This window comes from Panthera pardus, unplaced genomic scaffold (assembly GCF_024362965.1).
Source record: "Panthera pardus isolate Hobbes unplaced genomic scaffold, ASM2436296v1 HiC_scaffold_11, whole genome shotgun sequence".
In the NCBI taxonomy this organism is placed as follows: domain Eukaryota; kingdom Metazoa; phylum Chordata; class Mammalia; order Carnivora; family Felidae; genus Panthera; species Panthera pardus.
In genome coordinates, this window is record NW_026526666.1 from 10,314,606 (window position 1) to 10,341,872 (window position 27,267).

At 39.5% G+C, this 27,267-nt stretch overlaps 1 protein-coding gene and 1 pseudogene across 3 annotated transcripts in view; one reads left to right on the plus strand and one right to left on the minus strand.

Annotated features, from left to right (window-relative positions):
• MAGI3 (membrane associated guanylate kinase, WW and PDZ domain containing 3) overlaps positions 1-27,267 on the minus strand; it is a 246,433-nt gene that overhangs the window by 158,434 nt on the left and 60,732 nt on the right. The gene's annotated exons all lie outside the window — the stretch shown is intronic.
• LOC128773673 (glyceraldehyde-3-phosphate dehydrogenase-like) lies at positions 24,721-25,769 on the plus strand (annotated as a pseudogene).

Consider the following 27,267-nt stretch of genomic DNA (forward strand, 5'->3'; position numbering starts at 1 on the left):
AAGCGTCCAATTCTTGGTTTTGGCTCAGGTCATGATCTCACGGTTTAGGAGTCTGAGCCCCAGACTCAGCACTCTGTGCTGACAGTGCGGAGCCTGCTTGACATTCTCTCTGTCCCTCTCCCTCTCTCTCTGCCCTTCCCCCACTCACTCTGTCTCTCTCAAAAATAAATAAAGTTTAAAAAAAAAGAAAAAACACGTTGCAGAGGAAGTGAACTGTCAGCAGAAATGTAAAGGACAAGCAGGAACTTGCTAGACAGGCAAATTAGGAGACAATACTACAGGTGAAAGGTACAAAACCATGAGAAAAGGCCCAGGAATTTCAAAGGGTTTATTGGCAAAACTTTAAATACATCAAGATTACTGAAGACATGAAACTGGCCCAGGTCTTGGGCAGGGACCAAATCTAAAGTGTTTTACAGCCCATGATATAATGCTGCAGGATACTAAAGATTTGCTGGAGGGAGCCTTTTCTCCCTAAATTTGTGGTGAAATTAAAGAACTGAGTGTTGAAATGAGAAGAAAAGAGAGAGAATCAAAGAAGCTAAATAAATGTTAAAATACAAACTTATGAGCATAAACATATAAAATGATACCTTGGCAAACAATACACCGCAAATAAGTATAACTAACCATTTCATCTTAACATCAAAGAACTTTTATACAGTCAACTTTAAAAATTTTTGAAATCCTGCTTCTTTGGAGACTTTTAGGAACTAGGTTTGGAAGTCAGTCTGAAGGGACTTTTGACAACAATGCTACATAATTTCTGCATCCAACAATCTCATTTAGTGAAAGCCAACCATGAAAGTTTAAAGAGCCAAAAGACATCTGTATTGTTTAACTGCCACTAAGTTCCCGGAATATTACTCAGAATTGTTCCAGAAAGTCATATTGTCTAAGCAGGCTTACAATATTGAGCTATCACATACAACACGAAAGATTAAGATTTTAACACAAAATAAGTAAAATAAAGAATTAAGATGAAAAGTTGTAAAGAAAATGTTTTGATCCCCTTAAATCACAAAATAATCAAGTCGGCACAAGCACATATCCCAAACAACTGAGCGTTTTCTAATAATCATATGCCAAATCTAAGGCAGATAAGAAAACTTGTGACGTGATCAGAGCCAAGGTCACTGGATATAACCCTTATACCCTGGAGAAATATTATTTTTTAAGGAAACAAAACAGTATCCAAAACAGTATTTTAAGTTCTGACTGCTCCAAACTGGCCCATTCAATGGATATTTAGTAAATTAGTTTCTACAGTAAAGGTTCTCAAGACTTTTCCTCAATTTTAATTATTTATCAACAATACAAAATGTAAAATGTATTTCACAATCTTTGTTCTTCATAATCCGAAGCAACATTCACATAAGAAAACAATAGCTAAACTCAAATTTGAGACTATCCTAAATGAAATGCTATTTCAGTTCATCTTATCATTTAGACAGCAATTATTATAGTTCAGACAAGCCCCATATGATATGGAAATCTTGTCAGCAGGTACATTTCACTTAAAGTATTAAGTATATCCGAGAAAACAGATTTAAGATTTCGTTTTCTCTGTTGATTTGCATCATAAAATCAGACAAGCAGGCCAGTGCTCAATGTTTTAGTCTGTAATACACAAAAAGCAAGTAAAAATTCTACTTTTTTTTTTAACATCACAAAAGGAAGAGGGGCTGAGGGAGGGAAAAACTGAACAGAGGCTGCTCTGCTCCTTCCTAGAGAATATTAATATAGAACCTCAATAAGTTTAGGTAACAACATAAACATTGGGGGTTCCTGGCTCACACCCCCAATTCTAGCTGCTCTCCCCATTCCTCTCAATCCCCTAAAGTGGATTAAAAGAAACCTTCACCAACTACCTACTATTTCTCTGCTTCCTCTTCATGGCAAGTGGAGGAAATTGGCCTCTACTTTGTCCACTTCCTCACTTCACTACAAATGGGCTTTTGGTCCCATCACTTCAATGAAACAGCTCTTCTCAAGGTCATCAATAACCCTCATTTTTTTTTTGAAGTCAATAAAGTTCTCTGACTTCCCCACTTTTCAAAATCATTTCTCAGCATCCTTTGATCCAATTGATTACTTCCTCCTTAAAACGCTCTTCTCTAAAAATCACAGGGTCCTACCTCACTGTTTATACCTTCTCAGTAGCTTTTCTTCCTTCATCAAACTTCTAAAAAGCCTAGTAAGCCAGGGGTCTATTTCTGGCTCTTTCCTCTTTTCATTTTATACTCCTTTCCCAGGTGACCCCATCTAGGCTCAAGGCTTCAAATACCATGTATGTGCTGATGACTCTCAGACGAAATCTCTAGCCTGGATCTCCCTAGAGTTCCAGCCTCACAGAGATAACCACTCACTACTCCACATCACCACTAGGATGTCTAAAAAGTTCAAAACTAACCCTTGATAATACCATCAGGGTCTGCTGGACCCAAGTTTTGTTTCTTAATTTCTTTTTTGAACAGTTCTATCTGTAAGGATTGAAATTTCATGACTTTATTTTTCCTTCAGGTCTTCCAAAGAGCAACAAGAAAATTTACTTTAAAAATTAATAAGTCATTTTTTTCCATACAATTTCCATATAGCTACAATGGACCCTTTTATAAATCTAAGACATATTATGGGACCTCAGTGTATTTCCTGTATCTTGAAATCTTTGCTAGTTCATCATCCTGGCAATTTTTGCATCATTACTTATCAATTATTTCCAACTATACTAAAAAAATTAAGTAAGAGAATGGAAGAATAATGGAATCGCCTAGAAGGAGGATACACTACTGTACCATCCTTCAGTTTTCTTATTGCATTACCCAAAAAGTATTGCCTCATCTTTCAAAAAGAAGTCTGGAGATACTATCCTTGTATTCATTTTGGGTTTCAGCGGACATAGTTGCGAATTCAGAATATTTCATTACCCACCCATAATGGCAAAGAGAAGATCAATGTAGAAAATACTTCACAATTATTACATGGTGATTGTGAACAGGCAGGTCATAGTAAAATTTCAGATAATGAATCTGCAAACAACAATAATTCTAGATGAATTTTCTCAAATCTAAGAAGCAATGAGTCTACAATATATGTTTTAAGGACAAAAAAAAATATAGGATTCATAGTCAATGCAATAAGGACTTTATCATTTGGTATGTTACAAGAATGTGGATTATCCCATTTACCTAAAAGGATGTGTGGTGGTATTCTTTCATCTTTTATGATGCTTTTACAGCAAAATTTACTTGATAAAACTCATAGGTGCATAAATGCTACAGGCAGGTATTTATAGCTGTACAGAAGAGAAGGAAACCAATGACGTGGAAATGAAAAAAAAATCATTGGATAGATCATTCTAATTGGTAATTTATAAATCTTTAAAAAATAAAAATGCTTTTCAATTGATAATGGTCATCTTTTTTTAAAAACAAAATCATCAGCCATCGAAACTTTCAAAACTATTACCTCCGACAAACACAAGAACCAGAAGTAATGATAAGCCAAAGCATATTAGAAATGTATTTGAAATCTGAAATTAGTATGTAATTCAATGTATATGTTCCAGGTTTATCAACGGCAGTTGATGAGCAGTTAATTGTATCCAAGGACTTTTCTCGTTGGATATGTATATGCCCTCACAACCAAGAAACAAAATAAAAGTTTGATTCCCAGCAAGCTATTTTGTGGTTATCGACAGATTGTAAACTTTATGTGGAGAGGCAGAAGATTCAGAATAGCCAACATAATATTGAAAGACAAGAACAAACTGATCAACTTCAAGACTTTTAAAGTTACAGTAATTAAATCAGTGTGTTATTGATAAAAGAACACACAAGTAGATCAATGGAACAGAGAGCCCAGAAATATACCCACATAAATACAATCAACTGATCCCTGGTGAAAGAGCAAAGGCAACACAATGAAGATGGTGTTTTTCAACAAATGGTGCTGGAATAAATGGACATCAACCTGAAAAAAATGAAACTAGACACGTACCTTACACTCTTAACAAAAACTAACTTAAAATGAATCACAGAGCTAAATGCAAAATGCAAAACTGTAAAACTTCGAGAAGATAACATAAGGAAAAAAAAAATCTAGATGGATCTCGGGTTTAGGGATGACTTTTTAGATATGACATCGAAGGCCCAACCCATGAAAGGATTGATTAAACTGAAGAACTGACTTCATTAAATTACAGATTTCTGCTCTGTGAAACACACTGTCAAGATGATGAGAAGACAAGCCACAGAGTGGGAGAAAATATTTGCAAAAGACCATTAACCAAACTATACAAAGAACTTTTAAAACTCAACAACAAAAAAATGAGCAAAAGGCCTAACAGCTATCTCACCAAGGAAGATACACAGACAGCAAATAAGCATCTGAAAAGATGTCCAACATCTTATGTCACTGGAGAGACACAAATTAAAAGTGAGATACCACTGGGGTGCCTGGGTGGCTCAGTCGGTTGAGCGTCCCATTTTGGCTCAGGTCATGATCTCACGGTCTGTGGGTTCGAGCCCCGCGTCGGGCTCTGTGCTGACAGCTCAGAGTCTGGAGCTGCTTCAGATGCTATGTCTCCCTCTCTCTCTGCTCCCCCCTGCCCACTCTCACTTTGTCTTGCTCTGTCTCTCAAAAATAAATAAATGTAAAAAAAAAATTTTTTTTTTTTAAGTGAGATACCACTATATACCTATTAGAAAAGCCAAAATCCAGAACACTGCCAACACCAAAAGCTGGTGAGGATGTGGATCAACAGGAATTCTTATTCATTGTGATGGTGGGAATGTAACAGGGCACAGCCACTTTAGAAGACGGTTTGAAGGTTTCTTACAAAATTAAACACCCTCTTAAACCATAGAATCCAGCACCATACTCCTTGATATTTACCTAACGGAGTTAAAGACTTATGCCCACACAAAACCCAGGACATAAATGTTTATAGCAGTTTTATTCATAATTGCCAAAACTTGGAAGCAACCAAGATGACCTTCAGTAGGTGAATCGATCAACTGTGGCACATCTAGATAATGGAATATTATTCAGCACTAAAAGAAATGAGGTATCAAGCCATAAAAAGATACAGAGGAGTCTGAGCCTGGATAGCTCTGTCAGTTGAGCATCTGACTCTTGATTTTTGGCTCAGGTCATGATCCCAGGGTCATGGGATTGAGCCCTGTGTCAGGCTCCACACTGTATATGGAGCCTGCTTGAGATTCTCCCTCTCCCCCCTCTCCACCTTTCTCCCACTCTCTAAAATAAGGGGGGAAAATTAAAAAAAAAAAAAAAAAGACATGGAGGAACTTCAAATGCATATTGCTAAGTGAAAGAAGCCAATCTAAAAGGCTACACAGTGTATGATTCCAACTATATGACATTCTGGAAAAGGCAAAACTATAGAAGACAGTAAAAACATTAGTGGTTGCCAGGGGTTCTGGGGGTAGGAAAAATGAACAGACACGGCACAGAATATTTTTAGGGCAGTGAAAACACTCTGTATATGCTGGAATGGTGGATACATGCCATTATATACTTGTCCAAACCTATAATATGTACAACACCAAGAGTGAACCCTAAGGTAAACTACAGATTTTGAGTAATAATATGTCAGTGTGTATTCATCAGTTGTAACAAAGGTACCAGTCTGTGGGGGATGTTGACAATGGAGGAGGCTATGCACGAGTGGGGGCAGGGGGTATGTAAATTGGCTCTGCACTTTCCTCTCAGTTTTACTATGAACCTAACACTGCTGGGTAAAAGAAGTATTTTTTTAAACCCTGAGTCTGCTGTGTTTAAATTCTTATTAAAATTTCTAATAAAGTTGTTTTCATTATTCCTGTATATGTACTTCTGTGCATTATTTGTAAAATAACTTAAAAATACAAAGATTGAAAGTAAAAAGGGTACAATGGATTCAGATGGTAAATGACGATGACTATTTTCCTTGCTATGCCCAGAGAGGGTGTTCTCAACCCACCCTTCCACATCCAACTTCAGGACTTGCCCAATTCGGCCAACAGCACCGCCATGCACTTTAATTACCGGCACCAAAAAACCTGGGTCATCCTTGCCTCCTTCCTTCTTACAACTCCAGTCTTGTCAATCTCCGCTGGCTTCATTGCTTGAATCTCCACTGCTACCACAGTGATCTAAGCCACCGCCATCTTCCCCCGACCCTAGCACCAGCGTCCTACCTGGTCTTCCTGCTTGTTTCTGCTGTCCTCTTGTCTGTAATCTGTTCCACATGGATTATAAACGTTTCCCTTTGACAAACCCTCTACACATTTTCCATCACATTGTTAAAAATCCAAACTCCTTGCTATGGCTAACCAGTCTCCATGGGATCTGGCCCCTGGCTCCTTCTCCAAACTTGTCTCTTATTACTCTTCCCCCTTGGTTCACTGTCCTTGAACAGAGTTTATTGTCACCTAGTAGTTCTTTCTGCTAGGAATGTTCTTGTAGATGGCTTCTCATGGTTTCCTCATCTTCACCCTTCAGGTCTCAATTCAATTCATCTCGTCAGTGCAGCTTTCTCTGACTCTCGCTAAACAGCTCATGCCATACCCCATGACCTTCACAGTCTACCAAAACCTATTTTATCTTCTCCATGTTATCAGTATTATCTTATTGATAATGAAAGTGATCTTATTTATGTACGTGTTTATTATCTATCTACCCTCCCCTCCCCCACAATCTTCTTACGGATAGAAACCATCTCGTTCACCACTCCATTCCAATGACCACTTAATACGGACTCAATAAATACTGGTCACTTAATCGACAAAGGGAATCCGTGAAAGTTACTGTATACTCCTTGCTGAGGACAAGATGAGAAATCTATGGGTCAGCACACCCATTACCAGCACATTCCTTACTGAATAAGGTACGGAAATGTTTGTGTATCAATCCAGGATTGTCATACAGTCTCAGACTCAAACAATCTGACAAACAGTATCAAAATGTCTAAACTGTGTGGGTCAAATAGGAAACTGCAGACATGTAAGAGAGTAACATCTCTGCCCTCCTCCAAATTCACCTCCCTGAAGAAAAGCCTATTTATAAATATCAAGCAGAGGAACAACTGCTGAATTTTGATCTCTTTCAACATTCATGTTGGTTTAGTTCCACCGAAAAGAGAAAATACGGCTCAGAACAATGTACGAGTTGGTGAGGCTCTTTCTTCCCCAACTCATGACTGCACACTACCAAGTCAATCTACAGCAAACACAATCCAGTATAGAAAGCTTTTGGATGAATCGGCTCAAAAACATCTGTGTTATCAGAAGAACAACCCACAGCACATGCTCTACTGTCTGTGACTAAGTGACATGGTCATTATTTTAATTCTCAACATATTCGTTGTTACAAATATCTAGGTATTTCAAAAAACATAATATTAGTGTACCAAAAATATTCAAGACCTCTCCTTTGAACTTTTGATTGAAAAGCAATGTAAAACAATAATTCTATGAAGCATATTCATAAAAGGTGATGCATTCATCAAAACCCGCCAACGACGGCGGCATTTTATGCTTCCCAGAATTAGCGAAACAAGAACGGACAGAAGTATAAGCATATAAAACTAGTTACATCCAAACAGCGAGGGTAGGCGAAACTTATAATCTGTAACCCGATTACCAATACTACCTTGAAATTAAAAACTATAAAACAAACTGCATTTTAGCAGCTTCCAGCCAGTGAACTCACAAGGGTAGGCAGGGTGCTAAGTGAGGGAGGGGCAAGTCTTGCACTAACACCATGAAGGCCTGTGACCCAATGAGTTGAGTTTGACAGTAGTTCTTGCTACAAGTGAAAACAAAAACAAAACTGCATCTTAGATCATGAAAACTTACTGTATCTTTTGTTTTACTCCTCACTTTTCAGTAAAAACACACTTTCTCGGAAGCACACCTTTCTTTTTTAAGATAGGGCCCAAAGGAACGAGAGCTGTGTCTTCTGCATCTTTTTTTTTTATGTCTTTTAAAAAAAATTCGAAGTCCACCTATATACAGGACAAACCCACTGCCATCTATAAAATGTAATGTATCAAATTCTACTTTCTCTCCTGACTTACATTTATCATTTGAAACTGAATTCTGGGTCACAACCCCCATTAAATTCCTCAATCAGTTAGACAAAAGAAAAGTATGTCCAGATTCCTACTCAGATTACATCCATTCTTAGTCATTTGAAACTTTTTTTTCCCTCCCACCCCAGCTGCTAAGATAAGCTCCCCAGGCTTGCCATCCTTCTCCTAGTGTTAACCTCTTCCTTGCCAAACTCTGGGTTCCAGGGCTATAGGGATTTTGAAAAAGGAATAAAGACTGAAGGAAATAAAGGCATTAATCTCTATTTATAGAGAGAAACTAAAAGCAAGTCTCCCAGCAGCCCCAAGTCAAAGGGTTCAGGTTAAAAGGGTCACAGACTTTCAAAACAAAAAGGAACTGGGGCGCCTGGGTGGCGCAGTCGGTTAAGCGTCCGACTTCAGCCAGGTCACGATCTCACGGTCCGTGAGTTCGAGCCCCGCGTCGGGCTCTGGGCTGATGGCTCAGAGCCTGGAGCCTGTTTCTGATTCTGTGTCTCCCTCTCTCTGTCCCTCCCCCGTTCATGCTCTGTCTCTCTCTGTCCCAAAGGTGAATAAACGTTGAAAAAAAAAAAAAAAATTAAAAAAAAAAAAAAAACAAAAAGGAACTTTTAGTGATCAGTCTACCAAACCTCCTTTTACAAACAAGGAAACAGAAAATACTACATATCAAAATAATTCCCTAACTGAACAATTCCTTAAAATTCCATATTCTAGATGCAAAGTAGCTACTGGAAAATGCAAAGAACAGAAATTTTACAATAACTTGTTTCAGAAACATATCCCACTCTTCATCTGTCTAGGGGGCTTCACTGTGAATTTTATTTCTATGTAGCGCAAGTGAAAGCATTCATTCTTTCCATAAACATATGTTGAGTGCCTACTATGTGAAAATAGCAGGGGTGGGAGGAGGTACAAAAATCCCCAGCCCTCAGTGAGCTTACATACTAGAGAAGGAAAGGAGAAAGTCAATAAACAAAAGAAATAGGCAATAAGTGAAACATAGGGGCGCCTGGGTGGCTCAGTCGGTTGAGCATCCGACTTCAGCTCAGGTCATGATCTCACAGCTTGTGAGTTCAAGCCCCGCGTCGGGCTCTGTGCTGACAGCTCAGAGCCTGGAGCCTGTTTCAGATTCTGCGTCTCCCTCTCTCTCTGTCCCAACCCACTCGCATTCTGTCTCTGTCTCTCTCAAAAACAAATAAACATTAAAAAAAATTTTTTTTAAATAAGTGAAACATCGCATGTAAGCTGGTAATAAGTGCTATGAAGAAAAAGCAGAGAACAGAAATAGGGAGTAGGGTTGGGGGCTGGCAGTAACTTAAAGACAGCAATCGGGGAAGGCTCCCTGACTGAGAAGGTAACATGTGAGTAAAGACACGAAGGAGGTAAGGGAACAGCCACACAGATGTCTAGAGGAAAAATATTACAGGGAAGGCAAGGTCAAAGTCTCTGAAGTAAGGGCCTGCCTGGGACGCTCATGGAAAGGCAAGGAAGGTAATACAGTTGGAATGCATGAGGCGGAGAGCAGCTGGAGATGAGTTCTTAAAACTTAAAATTCTCTAAATCTTAAAGCTCTTATCACACACACAAATTCTATAATTATGTACAGTGATCGATATTAGCTAGACTTATTGTAGAGATATCAGGAAGCCAGATCTTGTACGTTCCTGTAGGCCACTGGAAGGACTCGGGTAAGATGGACTTACTCTAAATAAAATGAATGTCATAAAAGGTATTGAACAGGAGAATGATGTGACCAGACCTAGGTTTTAACATGATGACTCCAGCTACTGATGTACCGAAGACAGGAGTAGCATCTCAAGACCAGCTGAAAGTCTAGAACAATTATCTAAACAGAAGACCACAGGGGCTTAGACTAGTGGGATATCACTGGAATAACAAAAAGTCATTAAATTCTGGATACTTTCTGAAAGTCTTGCCAATAGGATGCGCTGACGAACTGGATGTGGTAGATGAGAAAAACCTACAAACATACAATATATCATGATCCATACAATAACAGACATGTATATATAATAAACTGCATTCATTTGAAGTGTACAATTCAAAGAATTTTGACAGATGTATTTATCTATGAAACTACTGCCACAATCAAGAAACAGATCATTTCTTTCACCCTCAAAAGATTTCTCACACTCCTTTTTCACTCCCTAGCAAGCACTGATGTGCTGCTCTCTGGCACTATAAATTAGTTAGCAGTTTTTAGAACTGTGTGTAAATGGAATCTTAACAGTATAAAAGTCTTTAGAGGGGCACCTGGGTGGCTCAGTCGGTTAAGCGTCCGACTTCAGCTCAGGTCACGATTTCGCGGTCCATGAGTTCGAGCCCCGCGTCGGGCTCTGGGCTGATGGCTCAGAGCCTGGAGCCTGCTTCCGATTCTGTGTCTCCCTCTGCCCCTCCCTCGTTCATGCTCTGTCTCTGTCTCAAAAATAAATAAAATGTTAAAAAAAAAAAAGTCTTTAGAGCCTGGCATCTTTCATTCAACACAATAATTTTGAGATTTATCTATACTGTTGCATGCCTCACTGGATGACTGATGATTCCCTTGTATTCCTGAGTAGTGGTATATCCCCTATATAGTTATACCACGTTTTGTAATACATTCGCCCACTGATGAACGTTTGGGCTGTTTGCAGTTTGGGTCTGTGATATTGTGGGATGAGAAATACGTATTTGGGGGCACCTGGGTGACTCAGATGGTTATGCATCAGACTCTTAAATTTCAGCTCAGGTCACGATCTTCTGGTTTGTGGGATCAAGCCCCATGTTGGGCTCTGCGCTGACAGAGTGGAGCCTGCTTGGGATTCTCTCTCTGCCCCCTTGCCCTTCCCCTCCATTCTCTCTCTAAAAATAAATAAATAAACTTAAAAAAAAAAAAAAAAGAAATACAGGGGTGCATGGGTGGCTAAGTTGGTTACGTGTCCAACTTCAGCTCCGGTCATGATCTTGCAGTTTGTGAGGTCAAGCTCTGTGTCAGGCTCTGTGCTGAAAGCCTGCTTCAGATTCTGTGTCTCCCTTTCTCTCGCCCTCCCCGACTCGTGCGCTGTCTCTCTCTCAAAAATAAACATTAAATTTTTTTAAGAAAATTTATTTTAAAAAAATACATATTTTCAAGCCATGAAAGCATCATTAAGGGTCCATCAATGGATAAAATGGATGAAGGAAATGTGATGTATATATACAACGGAATATTATTCAGCCATTAAAAAGGAAATCTTGCCACTTGTGACAACATGGATGGACCCTGAGGGCATTATGCTAAGTAAACTAAACCAGACAAAGACAAAAACCATATAATCTCACTTATATGTCAAATCTAAACAAAGAAACAAATCGAACTCAGACAGAGAGAGCAGACTGGTAGTTGCCAGAGGCAAGGGTAAAGAGATGGGAAAAATGAATGAAGGAGGTCCAAAGGTACAAATTTCCAGTTATAAAATAAATAAATCATGAGGATGTAATGTGCAGCATGAGGACTACAGTTAATAATACCGTATTGCGGGCCACCTGGGTGGCTCAGTCGGTTGAGCATCCGACTTCGGTTCAGGTCATGATCTCACGGTTTGTGGGTTCGACGCGGGGCCCTGTGGCGGGCTCTGTGCTGGCGGCTCAGAGCCTGGAGCCTGCTTTGGATCCTGTGTTTCTCTCTTTCTCTGCCCTTCCCCCATCATGCTTTGTCTCTCTGTCTCTGTCTCTCTGTCTCTGTCTCTCTCTTTCAAAAAGAAACATTAAAATAAATTTTTTTTAAATAGTACTGTATTGCGGGCCACCTGGGTGGCTTGGTCAGTTGAGCACCCAACTTCATTCAGCTCAGGTCACAATCTCACGATTTGTGAGTTCAAGTCCCGTATCAGACTCTCTGCCATCAGCATGAAGCCCGCTTTGGATCCTGTGTTTCCCTCTCTCTCTCCCCCTCCCCCATTCATGCTTTGCCTGTCTGTCTGTCTGTCTCTGTCAAAAAGAAACATTAAATTTTTTTAAATAATACTGTATTGCGGGCCATCTGGGTGGCTTGGTCGGTAAGTGTCCGACTTTGGCCCAGGCATGATCTCGGGTTCCCCTGCATGAGACTGTCTGCTGTCAGCACAGAGCCTGCTTCAGATCCTCTGTCCCCCTCTCTTTGTGACCCTCCCCCACTCACATGTGCTCTCTCTCTCTCTCTTTCAAAAATAAGCATTAAAAAAAAAACAATACTATATTCCATATTTGATTTTTTTTAATGTTTACTTATTTTTGAAGGAGAGAGAGACAGAGTGTGAGTGGGGGAGGGGCAGAGCAAGAGGGAGACACAGAATCCGAAGCAACCTCCGGGCTCCAAGCTGTCAGCACAGAGCCCGACGTGGGGCCCCGTGCTGAACCCACAAACTGCAAGATCATGACCAGAGCCAAAGTCGGATGCTCAACCGACTGAGCCACCCAGGCGCCCCTGTATTGTATATTTGAAAGCTGCTAAAAGTAAATCTTAAAGTTCTTATCACACACACAAATTCTATAATTATGTACAGCAATCGATATTAGCTAGACTTATTGTAGCAATCATTTTACAATGTATACACATATCAAACCGTTATGTTGCGCACCTGAGACTAACATTATGTCAACTATACCTCAATTAAAATATACGTATTTTGTTGGTCTTCCTCTGGTTCCTGGCACAAAGCTCCTAAAACCCTTGGAATCTTTTGAGCAATCATGGTGACAGGAACATCTTTTGTTATTTATAATAAGCCCCCTTTCAACCACACCTGACTTCATATTAATTAAATGGCTGCCATGGGCTCCTTGACACCTACAGATTGGGGGCCATTGCCGGAGGAACCAACTATGTAACTAAAGGGTGGAAACTACCAGCCCTACCCCTGACCTTGGAGGATGGAGACTGAGTTGGACCACCAACCGCCGATGATTTAATCAATCATGCCTACATAATGGAGGCTTCACAAAAACCCTAGGTTATGGGGTTTGGAAGGATTTCCAGGTTGGTGAACATATCCTCGTGCCAGCAGGGTGGTATACCCCAAACTCCTGGAGAAATGAAGCTTCTGCACATGGGATTCCCAGATCTCTCACACATCTTCATCTGACTGCTCATGTGTATTCTTTATAATATACTTTATAATAAACCAGTAAGTAAAGCATTTCATTGAGCATTTCATTTCATAAGCCATTATATGGCAACCTCTGGAATCTGAGGAGGGGGTTAAAAACTCTCAATTTGAGGGGCGCCAGGGTGGCTCAGTCGGTTAAGCGGCTGACTTCAGCTCAGGTCATGATCTCCCAGTTCATGGGTTCAAGCCCCACGTCAGGCTCAGTGCTGACAGCTCAGAGCCTGGAGCTTGCTTTGGATTCTGTGTGTGTGTCTCTCTCTCTGCCCTTCCCCCACTTATGTGCTTGCTCTCTCTATCTCTGTCAAAAAAAAAAAAAAACATTAAAAAAAAAATTTTAAACTCTCAATTTGTAGCCAAGTTGAGCTGAAGTGTGGGTAACCTGGGGACCCACTACTTGTGACTGGCATCTTTAGTAGGGGACAGGCTCATGGGACTGAACCTTTAACCTGAGGGTCTGTGCTAACTTGTAGACAGCATCAGAACTGAATTAAATTGCAGGACACCCATCGGGTATCTGCAGAAAATGAGAGAACTGCTTGATGTGGAAAATCCACATTTGGTATCAGAAGTGTTGTGAGCAAAAAACAGATCTTAGTAGTAACGGGTTAACGTGGATAAAGCTGATAGACACATTTGCAGACCAGTTTTTGAGTGAACATAGGTTTTCATTTCTCTTGGGTAAATATCTAGGAATGAAATAGCTGGACAGTGTGATTAGGTGTATGTTTAACTTTTTAAAAGAAACGGCTGAGGAGTTTTCTAAAATGGTTGTAACATTTTACATTTTTACCAGCAGTTGATAAGAATTCCACGTCTTTGTCAACACTTCGCATTATCAGGCTTTTAACACAGCCATTCTAATGGGTATATATAGGTAGTATCTCACTGTGGTTTTAATTTGTATTTGTCTGATGATTAATGATATCAATCACCTTTTCATGTGTTTATTAACCATTCATATATCTTTTGTTTTAAGAAGTTAATTGCCGAACTTAAGTTTCTTTGCATTCTATCTTATTTTATTTTTCTGCCATACTGCCAGCTTTTAAGTTTCATTTTAAAAGCATGTATTAATTTCTTACATACAGTGAAAGGTCTTTCTGGGCTTATTCAGATGTGTTTAATTATTCCTCAGTATTATACCATTTAAATTGTTTTAATAAAAAATGGTATTTGGTAATGTTACTTCCTCCTAATTACTTTTCACTAAAATCTGTCTTTATTTTTATCATTTATTTATTCTTCCTGTAAACTTAAATTTTCTGGTCAAATTTCAAAAGAAATTCGGGATTCTGGCACAAATAAGGTTAACCAACTTTGGAAGCACACGTTTTTATTTGGTCATCACATTCAGGATCATAGTAAGACTTTCCATTTAAATCTTCTTTTTTATCTTTCAGTAAAATTTTATAATTTTCTGTATTGATTAGTCTTCTTTTTTTCAATTAAGGTATTCTTTGATCCAATAGTAAATGGAACATTTTCCACTATATTACCTTATTATGTTATAGAAAAGTCACTAACTTTACCTTTTATCCAACTCTCATATGAATTCATATCTAAGTGTTTCATTTTCTCTTTTGTTTCAAGGTATAAGCATCCCGCCTACAAATAATGTGAACTGTATCTCTTTTTCCATCAATCTTGCTTCCAATTCTGTTACGTTTTATTATGTTGTCTTGAACTTGGCAATAACAAAAACAAAACAAAAAGTTAACTAATGGTGGTATTACAGAATCTTTATTTTATTCTCTTTTCGCAGAAATGTCTCAGGCATTTCATTAAATAGCATGATATTGGCTATTGGTTTGGGTAGAAATTCTTTTTTTTTTTTTTTTTTTTTTTTATTTTAACTAAAGTAATCTTCATCCTATTAAAGACATACCGTAAGGGATAAATATCGAGTTTCATCAGACTCTTCTGGCATCAGTTGAGATAATCATGTAGTTTTTAATATTTGAGCCCCTATCCATACATTTTATTCAACAGAGAAATTCTACCTGATTATGACATTGTTCTTTTAATACCCTGTTGAATGTGATTTGCCAGAATTTCATATTGGCTTCCCATAAGTGAACGAGGTCTATAACAACTACTATTTTGGTGCTCTGTCTAATTTGTTATTGGCACAGAATGAACTGCGTAGCTGTCCATTTATATGTAGGTATACTATGAAACAGTTTAACACAGAAAATGATTTCCTGGAGAGCCTGGAAGAACGTGTCCATAAAACTATTTAGGTTTTTTTTCTGGGGCGCCTGGGTGGCTCAGTCGGTTGAGCGTCCGACTTCGGCTCAGGTCATGATCTCGCGGTCCGTGAGTTCAAGCCCCGCGTCGGGCTCTGTGCTGACAGCTCAGAGCCTGGAGCATGTTTCAGATTCTGTGTCTCCCTCTCTCTGACCCTCCCCGGTTCATGCTCTGTCTCTCTCTGTCTCAAAAATAAATGAACGTTAAAAAAACTATTTAGGTTTTTGTTTTGTTGGTTTTGAGGAAATGGGTTTGTAGTTCTCACAATTAAAGAAATGGAAAAGCTATTTGACTGTACAAGTATCTATTCACCTAGCAAGTATTTATTGAGTACCCATCTAGGCAGCAGGCCCTAGAGTTTCAATAGTGGGCAAAACAGCCATCAATGCTACCCTCAGAGAGGCTGGGGGAAAAGAGACACAAATAGTCAGAATCATTGTTAACAGTATTAAGTATATGAAGAAAAGGTATAGAGAACTATGAACACATATGGCATAAATACCCAAAGTAAGTCTGTGAAGACTAAGAGATAGTTTCCTCACGGACGTGAAATTTTTGAGTTGAAACTTAAAGATACATAGAAATTAACTGTTCAAAACAAGGGAAACCGCATTTTGGGCAAAATAAATAGGAGGTACAAAGGTCCTACAGTGAAAGAAGACTGTGTGTGAGACAAACAGAAACATCAGTCAGCCCAGGGCGCAGGAACCAAAGGAGTAAGGCCACAGGGCTGGAGAGGCAGGCAGACGTCAAAGGATTCGAAGGCAAGCAGAAGGTATTTTTACCTTAAGAACAATGGAAGCTAGTTAAGGGAACTTCAAATAGAGGAGCACAATCATATTCTTCTACTTTGCTCGTTGATTTTTATGCTTTACATTTGCTAGGAAATTTTAGATTTCATCAAGATGTCTAAGAATAGTACCATAAAACTTGCAAAGCAGTCTCATAATTTTTTAGATCTCTTCCCAATTTATAGTATTCTTTTTTAGTCTGTAAAGTCATTTCCTTTTTATTTTATTTTTTATTTTTTTGGATTTGCTACAGGTTCTCCTGTATTTTATTGGGATTTTGTAAGAAATCCATTCTTGGCCCCTACTTTCACTTGCTCAGTAAGGAAGGAACAAAGTAAAAATTCCTGCCATCTTCTTTGGGGGTAGTGGGGAAAACGACCTCTTTGTGTCCTCGAGCAAAAGTTCTTCACTAAATCTTTCTCATCTTGGGTTTTCTTTTGTCCTGTTCTCTTTGTTTCTCCCTCATCTACATTAACCTCCTTATTTTTAGTTCTGTGTCATTTTGCTGAATTGGCAGATCACCCTCCAGCCTGTATAATCCTACTCAAATCAACAGAAGAAAAAAAAATACACAACACAACTACTGCCTTTGTGACTCTCCTATTGTCATTGTTAAGCTATTACAGCAGTGCTTCTAAGAGACTGTCCTGTATCAGAAGTCACTGCAACAGGCTTTGGTGTACCTTTAAAGATTAAAGAAAAAAGAGGGGTACCTAGGTGGCTCAGTCAGTTAAGCATCAGGTCATGATCTCACAGCTCTTGGGTTCGAGCCCTGCAGAGGGCTCTGTGCTGACAGCTAAGAGCCTGGAACCTGCTTGGGATTTTGTGTCTCCCACTCTCTGTCCCTCACCCGCTCACATTCTGTCTCTCTCAAAAATCAACAAACATTAAAAAAATTTTTTAAAGAAAAAAGAGAGTACCTTTATGGTCAAGGTAAAACTCACAGTACTGCAACTGCATCATACCGTCTCTTAATTTTTTTTTTTAATGTTTTTTTATTTTTGAGAGAGAGAGCATGAGCAGGGGAGGAGCAGAGAGAGTGGGAGACACAGATTCTGAAACAGGCTCCAGGCTCTGAGCTGTCAGCACAGAGCCCAACGCGGGGCTCGAACTCACAAACCGTGAGATCATGACCTGAGCCAAAGCCGGACGCTCAACCGACTGAGCCACCCAGGCGCCCCAACATCATAACGTCTCTTAATAGTATCTAAGAGGCCAAGCAATTAAAAAATAACATTTTCAGAGGACAGTGAGATTTCAGTGTGTGTGAATGTGTATGCCCAGAAACTAATCCAGCAGAATGAACACATCAATACTTGGGTAATGTAATGTCCAAATGGAACAGTTACAGAGAGATCTTCTGGAGAGGTTATCAATCCTCCAAACAGATTTCATTTTGCAATGAGGCAGTCAACTGCCCTAAAAGCCAAAATGAAGTGATGCCAAGTGACTTCACTGCACTTTAATTCCCAAACAGAATCCCTTACAGCTACACACTCTGACCACCTAAAAATTGCACCAGATCTCCAGGATTGGAACATTACTTCAGTTAGTGCTAACTATACCCAGTTTACCTCCTGTCTCTCTCATTCCTTCCGCTCTCATCCCTTCCCTGAAAGGGGAAGTTGGGAGAAGCAAGCAAGGTCCTCTCTTTGCAGGAAAATGAGCAATCAACAGTTTCTAATTCTGCTCAGGAAAAAAAGGCACGGTGAGCTCTCTCTCCTTTCTGTAAGCAAAGACTATCCCTCCAGAGCAAAAAATGATTTCAGTATGTCTGTAATTGGCTATTCTTATGAAATGGAAGAATACTTCAGAATCCCTATTGTGAGCTAAGAAAGTAATCCTGGAGAAATATTCATTATCTATCCATTCTCATTTCTGTTTAACCAGTTGGGGGACTGAGAATGGGGGATGGTCAGGGAGAAAAAACTACTGTGTATAGACACACTACTCTGGCAGTTAAGATCAGGTTTATTTCTACTATGTGCTTATGTTCTCATAGAAAATGTACAGAAATAGAGAAGAAAATGCTAGAGAATAAAAAGCACCCACAATCCCACAATACAAAGGAAACATCATCTGGGATGATTTTCTCCTGCTCATGCTATATATCCCCAATCCCCAGGGGAATACAGCTGCTTGACTGTACTGCCCACCTCCACCTCAAAAACACCTCTTTAAATGATGTCTATTTCTTTACGAGGGGCAAAAATCTCAAGTGAAACATTGTTCCTGTAGTGATCTTCATTATAACACTTTCAGGAACACTGGTATCAAAAAGTGAGCCTTATGGAACCTCATAAATGAAAGAGGGAAATTTTTTGAAGGCATATAATACTGTACACAACTTTTAAAGACTTAAAAATCTACAGAGTTTTGGCTATTCTCTAGAAAAATATACATTACAAAAAATATTTCAAGAAGATAAAGAATATCTGAAGAGACCCAAAGCCAGAGATTGGAAAAAGTAAGTCGCTTATCTATATACCCTCAGAGTCATTTAGGATGAGCTCATTTTTAGAGGTGAAAGCCTAAAATAATCCTTATATAAAGTCAATCAGTTCATTCTATAGACTGACCTAATCCTGATAACAAAACTTAATAAAAATAGCCTCTCTAAATACAAAAGCTAAACCAATTTCACTTATGCAGATACACTTTTCTTTACAAAGAAAAAAAATCTGGGGTGCCTGGGTGGCTCAGTCGGTTAAGCCACTGACTTCGGCTCAGGTCATGATCTCACGGTCCATGAGTTCGAGCCCCGCATCGGGCTCTGTGCTGACAGCCCAGAGCCTGCAGCCTGTTTCAGATTCTGTGTCTCCCTCTTTCTCTCTCCTCCCCTGCTAATGCTCTGTCTCTCTCTTCTCAAAAAATAAATAAACGTTAAAAGTTAAAAAAAAAAAAAATCAGCAAATTGAATGTAGATATTAACTAAATTGATTGAAAGGAATAATATATTTGTAAATAATTCACCCAGAATTTCCAAGTTATTCTGGATGGATATCCTTCCAATTGTTTAGAAAGTATAACCCCAAAATGTTACAATGATGAAAAATGAAATCCAACCCCATAATCTTCTAGATAGGTTATCTGGTCTTTTCTTAATATTAGGGGACTTAAGGATTGAGGCCTACACACACACACACACACACACACACACACACACACACACACTAAATGTAATACAATACTTCCAAAGTATTCATTTCCTGCCCCAACACGGACTAAACGAGGGTACTCATGACTCACACCTTATCTGCCATGCTACTGTAATGTCGTTCGCATCCATCACTCACCATCACTCCCTCCTTACCCATTTTATTTGGCCCAGGCACCTATGTCAGCACCAATCCATTAACATCCAATATGTCACATTATTGCCACCTGCTGCTTGCAAAATGTTCTTCTTCTTTTAAGCAACTAACGTAACATTTAAAAATGCATTTGGGGGCACCAGGGTGGCTCAGTCGGTTAAGTGTCCGACTTCAGCTCAGGTCATGATCTCACCGCTTGTGAGTTCAAGTCCCGCATCAGGTTCTGTGCTGACAGCTCAAGGCCTGGAGCCTGCTTCCGATTCTGTATCTCCCTCTCTCTCTGCTCCTCCCCCACTTGCACTCTGTCTCTCTCTTTTAAAAATAAACATTAAAAATTTTTTTACAAATTTATTTAGGGGCACCTGGATGGCTCAGTTGGTTGGGGATCCAACTTCGGCTCAGGTCATGATCTCACAGCTTGTGGGTTGGAGCCCCGCATCGGGCTCTGTGCTGACAGCTCAGAGCCTGGAGCCTGCTTGGGATTCTGTGTCTCCCTCTCTCTCTGCCCTTCCCCCACTCATGCTCTGTCTCAAAAATAAATAAACAGGAAAAAAAAATGCACTTGGATTGGGGCACCTGGCTGGCTCAGTCAGTAGGGCGTGCGACTCTCAATCTCAGGGTTGGGAGTTCAAGCCCCACATTGGGCATAGAGATTACTAATAAATAATAATTAACAAAATGTATTTGGATCATGATACTGTAAATCATTACTTTAAAAGAAATGAGGGCTACCTATATGAAGAAACATCATAGTAATCTGAGCAGGCATGTCATAGTAACCTAAGGGCTAGGACATTAGTTTTCAAGACATCATCCCTACCAACAGATGAGGGAAAGAATACAGATGTACTACCACAGATTATTAATCAGTTAAAACAACTTTTCCCACCCGTTATATAAGAGAACACTGACAATTCTACTCTTTCAACCTCAGGGACACTGTTAAAGGAGAATGGGCGGAGATTGGCCAGTCACTTCAACTCCCAGGCAGCAGCTTGGGTAAAGAAAGGATCTTTCCTACAGTGATCACGCTACACCATGCACAAGGCCTATTCTAACATTAAAACCTAATCCTGGGGTGCCTGGGTGGCTCAGTCAGTTAGGCATCTGACTCTTGATTTCGGCTCAGGTCATGATCTCATGGTTTGTGAGATCAAGCCCTGCAATGGGCTCTGCACAGACAGGGTGGAGCCTGCTTTGGGTTCTCTCCCTCCCCTCTCTTCTCTCTGCCCTTCCCCGGCTCATGCTATCTCTCAAAAATAAATAAGCAACAACAACCAAAACCCTGAATCCTTATTCTTATATACATCCTCAAGAAGTATTTGAGAATATTAGTCAAATTAGCTGTATATGCTCACATAGAAAATCAACAAAAAGCCCAACTATGATTTTCAGTACAGAGAATCATTCACAGTGCTCTAATTGCCTTTTCTCCACACTACTGCCTCAAAAGAAGCTTCTTGGCTGTATTTCAGTCCAACTGAAGAAAATGATTAAATGCATTATTTGCTCATTCTTTACCAGTATTTGTCTACTTAAAATATAGTGAATACTACCAAAACTAGCACCAGACTTATCTCCTATTATAGCTTATTTTCATTTTTAGTCTCTTAAAGTTCCAATACCCATTTATGTGAACCTACCAAAATGCTACATTTGCATATTTTAAAAGGAAAGACTTAAAAGGCTATTTTCAACTACACTTCTAACCCTATTAGAATCAGTGTAAATAGGGGCGCCTGGGTGGCTCAGTCGGCTAAGCGGCCGACTTCGGCTCAGGTCATGATCTCGCAGTCTGTGAGTTCGAGCCCCGTGTCGGGCTCTGTGCTGACAGTTCAGAGCCTGGAGCCTGTTTCAGATTCTGTGTCTCCCTCTCTCTGACCCTCCCCCGTTCATGCTGTGTCTCTTTCTGTCTCAAAAATAAACGTTAAAAAATAAAACTAAAAAAAAAAAAAGAATCCGTGTAAATATACTGACAAGAGAATTGTCCTTTCACAATCAACATAAACAAAGAAAAAATAAGTGTTCTGTGAGCTTAAGCACTTTGCCTTAAATATTTAAAAATAGTAGTTCTCACGTTTATTTAGGTGATGGAGTACCAGAACCATTTATGAAACATTTACATGTGTAATTTTTTAAAGAATATTTAATTTTAAGTATCTGGAGCTGGTGTGATTAATAGGTTTCAACTATTTAATAATAGTTCTAGAAGAAAATGTAAATTGAATCCATTTTCTGAAAACTGGAAAATAATTATTACTTCATTAATTTATCGTCATAAGTGAACTCACTTATCTTAGCAATCGTTTCTCCCTCCGCCTCCCCCAGAATGGCTATCCACAAAAGACACACAATACCAAGTGTTGGTGAGGATATGGAGAAACTGGCCTCCTCATACACTGCACTGCTGGCGGGAACACAAGGTGCTGCGGCCACTTTGGAAAACAGTCTAGCAGGTTCTCAAATGGCTCTACACAGACATACCACAGTACTCAGCAATTATGCCACTAGGTATAGATCCAAGAGAACAGAAAACACATATTCACATACAAACTTGTGTAACAGCATTATGCATTATAGTCAAGAAGGAGAACTGCTCACTTTCCTCCTGTATTATACTGTAGATTCCTTGAGTCTGGGGGTTAATATCTTTGTATTCCTCACAATGCTGTGGACATAAATGTCCATCAACTGGTGAATGGATGAACACAATGTGAAAGCCACACAGCGGAACATGATCCCACTCTGAAAAGGAATGAAGAGCTAATACTTTGCTAAGACAATGCATGAACCTTGGAAACACGCTAAGTGAAAGAAGCCCAGACAGACAAGGCCACATATTGTAGAAATCCACACGAAATGCCCAGAAGAGGTCAACCGATAGGGACAAACAGATTACTGGTTGCCAGGGACTCGGCAAAGATAAGAAAGGCAAGTTCTTGCTAGTGAACATCAGTCTCTTTGTGGGGTGGTAAAAAGTCTCCTGGAATTATAGATTGGTGATAACCACACAACTTTCTGGATATACTAAAAGCACTGAATCGCACACTATTAAAAGGTAAATTTTCCTATATATAATTATAGCTCAATTTTTCAAAGTATTGAACAAACATACAAAAAGTACAGGTGGTAACACTTACAGAGATATTAAATGAAGCCTCTTTTAAATATTTTATCTATCATGAAACTTGCTCACCTGTATGCCTGGTAAGTATGTGTTTATGACGTAAACATTTGTATTAAAAGTAATGTCACAACTAGTAACCCATAACTTTCACCACGTTTCAATGTACCCATCAAAAGTTTAGATTAAAAAAGACTTAATGGGGTGCCTGGGTGGCTCAGTCGGTTGGGCAGCCGACTTCGGCTCAGGTCACGATCTCGCGGTCCGTGAGTTCGAGCCCCACATCGGGCTCTGTGCTGACAGCTCGGAGCCCAGAGCCTGTTTCAGATTCTGTGTCTCCCTCTCTCTCTGACCCTCCCCCGTTCATGCTCTGTCTCTCTCTGTCTCAAAAATAAATAAGCGTTAAAAAAAATTTTTTTTTTTTTTAAATAAAAAAGACTTAAAAAGAAGTGCGGCAAATGAAAACAAAACCAAGTATGGGATTAAACCAATTACCCACACTATTCCCTTAGGGTAGTTCACGAATCACTGGTAAATTCTGAGCACCGTAAAAGATCCCGATTCCAGACTGACTTACACAAGGTAAATATTATAACTTTTTGACACCGATTTCTACCAACGAGTCAATGACTGTTTGTTTTTATTCTGTACCACAATAAATGTCTAAAACCTAATACTGAAGCTTTTGCTAGGTCTCGATTCTATCAATTCCCTCCTGGAAAAAAAAAAAAAATTCCTACAGGAACTCAGAACAACTGCATGTAATAACTTAAGATCTTACTAACTCAAATTAATATTACTGGAGGACTGTATGAATTATTACTACATTAAAATAATAATGTGTGAATTATTAATATACTAAAATAATCTTAGTATTCCTACGACACAGAGTAATTCACTGTAATCCTAGCAAAGTATACTGAATTGCCAAGCCAGAATCTGCCTTGGTCTAAAGTCAACAACTATTCTCCAAGCAGTTATGTCCACAGTATTGTGAGGAATACAAAGATATTAACCTCCAGATTCAAGGAATCTACAGTATAACACAGGAGGAAAGTGAGGAGGTAATATAAACTGGGGACAGACTATAAATGTTGAGAATCTTACAGTTTAACCTATATGAGGAAACCATTAAGGGATGTGAATCATCGACTCCTATGTTAGGCAAGCAGAGTACAGGTACAGGAAGACCAGCCGGGAGACTCACACAACAGTCCGGATGATAAGGATGGAGAATCTAAATTAAATAATGGCAGGGGAAGGACAGATGAGGAAAGTCTTCTGCATCTTATTTATAAGGTAGAACCAACGGGATTTGGGTGGCTGCATAGAGAGGAGGCAATGTCACTTAGAAGTTAAGGCTTGCTAGGATTTGAAAACACATTCCTGGGTTAGAGGTTTGGCCCTGACCCATTTCAGCTGTTGATGTCGGGCAAGGACTTCATGTCTATGGGTTTCCGTTTCCTCTGTAAAATGGAGATAATAATAGTGTCTACATGTCATAGGGTTGTTGTAAGGATTGAACACATGTAAAGCCTGCTACATAGGATGACAAGGTCAACCGTAATCTCACAGACCATGACAGGAAATACAGGAAGAACTGTAAATGGGGATAAGCATGGAGATTAGTTAAGTATACTAGATTTCTGCTTGGGCCCCACAGACAGAATCTGTAAGTCTAGAGAATGGTGAATGCCACAACAGGATTTGTGGAAGTAAATTAAAATATAACGAAAAATTTCCAGCTATGAAAGGCCTTGAACGCCATGCTACAGGATTTGGACTTAATAAAAAACCTACTGTCTCCTAAATATAGAGTTCGGAGTTTATCTACCGTATCGTGCTATTTATTTCCCAGGTGAGAAAACTAAGACCCGCAAAATGAAGAGACATCCCAAAAGTCACACCACTCATTGATATACATAGTATAAGCATGTTAATAGATTAAACGCTGGCTCTCTACTCCTCCCCATTCAACAGACAGCCGCATCTTCTGATGCAATACCAGCCAAGTCCCCAAGACATGATGGTGAAGGTTGGAGTAAACAGATTTGGCCGTCCAGGGCGCCTGTTCACCTGGGCTGCTTTTAACCCTGGCAAAGTAGGTATGTCACCACCAATTATCCCTTCATTCTCCTCAACTATATGGTCTACCTATTCCAGTATGATTCCAGCCTTGGCAAATTCAATGGCACAGTCAAAGCTGAGAATGGCTAAACTTTTCCCCAGTGGACAGCCCATCTCCTCTTCCAGGAGTGAGATCACACCAACATCAAATAGGGTGATGCTGGTGCTGAGTATGCGGTCGAGTCTTCACCACCATGGAGAAGGCTGGGGCTCACTTGAAGGGTGGGCCCAAGAGGGTCATCATCTCTGCCCCTTCTCCTGATGCTCCCATGTTTGTGATGGGCATGAACCACGAGAAGTATGGTAACTCTCTCAAGATTGTCAACAATGCCTCTTGCACCACTAACAGCGTGGCTCCTCTGGCCAAGGTAATCTTGATAACTTTGGCAACATGGAAGGACTCATGACTCATGACTCCATGCCATCATTGCCACCCAGAAGACGGCCGCTCTGGAAAGCCGTGGCATGACAGCCGAGGGGCCACCCAGATCATCATACCCGCTTCTACTGGCACTGCCACGGTGTAAGAAAGGTCATCCGTGAACTTAACAGGAAGCTCACAGGCATGGCCTTCTGTGTCCCTACCCCCAATGTGTCAGTCATGGATCTGAACTTCTGCCTAAAAAAGCTGCCAAACACCATGACATCAGCAAAGAGGGGAAGCAGGCACTAGAGGGCTCCTTTAAGGGCATCCTGGACTACACTGAAGACCAGGTTGTCTCCTGCAACTTTAATAAGTGACACTCTTCCACCTCTGATGCTGAGGCTGCATTGCTCTCAATGACCACTTTGTCAAGTTCTTTTCCAGGTATGACAAATAAATTTGGCTCAGCTACCAGGTGGTGGGCCTTATGGTCCACATGGCCTCCAAGGAATAAGAGCCCCCTGGACCACCAGCCCCAGCAACAGCAAGAGGTAAAGAGAGGCCCTCAGCTGCTGGGGAGTCCTTGCACCAACTCATCCCCCAACACAGTGAGACTCTCCCGACCTCCACAGTTTCTAGCTCAGACCCCCTTGAAGAAGGGGAGGGGCTTGGGGAGTCCTACCTTGCCAAGTACCATCAATAAAGTATACTGTCCACAGCCAAAAAAAAAAAATTAAATGCTATTCATACTCTTCATTTGCTTAACAAAACTGAATCCTTAAATGAAACTTCCTTCTCTCTCCATCGTTATGGTAATGGAAAATTTGAAAGTACTGGCATAAAAATTAAAAGGATTTAATGTAATGAAGTAATGATGTTTATAACATAGGTTTTCAACAAATATCATTAAATCTCTTCTTTAAAAAATAAGCAAGTACAGAATTTTAGGAAAAATTATTTCACTGATGATATGATCAATTTTTATTTATCTTATTTTGAAATTAAAAGAATTTTTAGTATAGTTGACAAATTTTATGTTTTATTCTTTTTAAGTTTATTTATTTTTGAGAGACAGAGAAAGAGAGTGGGGGAGGGGCAGAGAGAGTGAGAGAGAGAATCCCAAGCAGACTCCTACTTTAAGCACGGAGCTGATGTGGGACTCGAACTGCCAAACTGCAAGATCAGGATCTAAGCCGAAACCAAGAGTCGGATGCTCAACCAACTGAGCCACCCAGGTACCCCAAGACATGACAAATTTTAAATATGAAAATGTGTCTTGAATGGTAATTTTAAAATTGTTTTAGTCAAGTAAATATATTTCCTAAAATACATGTTACAGAACTGTAACATTTGTTTTATTTTGAGAAATACCGTTACAGAGACAGTAACAGTTATAAGAAGCTTTCTTTCTGTAGTCCTAAGACCCCAGTACACAAAGACACTGTATGAATTAATGGAGTATCTAGAAGACTCTGTTGTAAATCTCTAAATGCCAATAATGACCACTACTTTTTCTCTCTTTCCTTTTTCTTTTTATAATTTACTCCTTTCAGTGCATGCAGCCTTCCTTCTGGGTCCACTTCCGTACTAAGCTTCATATGCTTCTGCCAGAATGGTGCTTACCCAGAACAAAGGCTTCTCTCTCAGTACTCAACAAGGCACCATTACTATATTCTGTACATAAAACATTTCAACTCTGATCAGAAGCAAAGCTATATGGGCAAAAAATAAGACCGGCCAATGAGCAAAAGTTTTTGTAGACATCATAACCAGAACAATATAATAAATTATATGCGATGTCAAGGCCCTCAGAATCCTAGCTTTTAGTTTAAAAATAAGTTATATTTTATAAAGAAGCTTGAATGCTTTAATGAAAGAATCTCCTTCCAGATCCGTGGTATCATAAGAACTATCTTCATTTAGTTCTTGAATCAGAGTAAAAATATGTTTTTAATTTACTGCACACCATTAACATAAGAATATGAATACCAAAGTTTATGAACTCTTTTGCAACCGAATTTAATCATACCCACACGTTAATAAATGTTTGATTATTCTTGTTTTCATTTCAGACAAATTATA